The sequence below is a fragment of the Diceros bicornis genome, chromosome X, assembly GCF_020826845.1.
Source record: "Diceros bicornis minor isolate mBicDic1 chromosome X, mDicBic1.mat.cur, whole genome shotgun sequence".
Lineage (NCBI taxonomy): Eukaryota > Metazoa > Chordata > Mammalia > Perissodactyla > Rhinocerotidae > Diceros > Diceros bicornis.
The window spans coordinates 48,498,163-48,499,494 of record NC_080781.1 but is presented as its reverse complement, the minus strand read 5'-3'; the positions used below and the strand labels follow the sequence as shown (position 1 = coordinate 48,499,494).

Genomic DNA, 1,332 nt, shown 5'->3' with positions numbered 1-1,332 from the left:
AAAAAAAAAAGATCCAATGATATGCTGCATACAGGAAATTCATTTTAGCCGTAAAGACACATAGACTGAGAGTGTAGAAATGGAAAAAGACATTTCAAGCAAATGATACCCCCCAAAAATTAGATGTAGATAAACTTATACCAGATAAAATAGACTTTAAACTAAAAATTGTTAAAAGAGCTTTTTTCTGCTGCTACGCTCAGCACCCACCGCCACTCTCTCCTCTCTGTGCTGTGCAGCCCCCTCAGCCATGCCATGGCTTTTGGGGACCTGAGGAGCACCACTGTCCTCCAGGTGCTCAATGACTACCTGGTGGATCAGAGCTACATTGAGGGGTTTGTGCCATTGCAGGTGGACATGGCCGTGTTTGAAGCAGTTTCTGCCCACCCCCCACTGACCTGTGTCACGTCCTGCACTGGTACAACCACGTCAAGTCCTATGAGAGGGAGAAAGCCAGTCTTTAAGGAGTAAAGAAAGATTTGGGGAAGTATGGCCCTGCTGATGTGGAAGACACCACAGGAAGTGGAGCTACAAATAGGAAGGATGATGATGACATTGATCTCTTTGGATTTGATGACGAGGAGGAAAGTGAAGAAGCAAAGAGGCTAAGAGAAGAACGCCTTGCACAGTATGAGTCAAAGAAAGCCAAGAAACCCACACTTGTTGCCAAGTCTTCCATCTTATTAGACATGAAATCTTGGGATGATGAGACAGATATGGCAAAACTAGAGGAGTGCATCAGAAGCATTCAAGCAGACAGCTTGGTCTGGGGATCCTCTAAACTAGTTCCAGTGGGGTATGAAATTAAAAAAAAAATTCTAATACAGTGTGTACTTGAAAACAATAAAGTTGGAACAGATATGCTGGAGGAGCAGATCACTGCTTTTGAGGACTATGTGCAGTCCATGTATGTGGCTGCTTTCAACAAGATCTAAAAATCCATCATGGATCATTGCCCTTAAATAAAAGCTTGAAAGACAAAAAAAAAAAAAAAAAAAGGTAAAAAGAGATAAAGAAGTTCATTACATAATGATAATAGGGCAATCTATCAAGAATATATAACAATTATAAATATTTAGACACCCAACAATGGAATGCCTAACTATATAAAGCAAAAACTAACAGAACTAAAAGAAGAAATAAACAGCAATACAATAATAGTTGGGGAATTTTATACTCCAACTCTCAACGATGGATAGCTCATCAAGACAGACAATCAATAAAGAAACAGTGTCTTTGAACAACACTATAGACCAAATGGACCTTTCGGATATTTACAGAATATTCTATCCAACAACAGAATATACATTCTTCTCAAGGGCACATGGAAAA

General features: G+C 39.6%; 1 pseudogene; it reads left to right on the top strand.

The window, feature by feature from the left end:
* The first annotated feature begins 255 nt into the window (after positions 1-255).
* On the top strand, positions 256-950 carry LOC131401041 (elongation factor 1-beta-like; annotated as a pseudogene).
* The last annotated feature ends 382 nt before the right edge of the window (positions 951-1,332 follow it).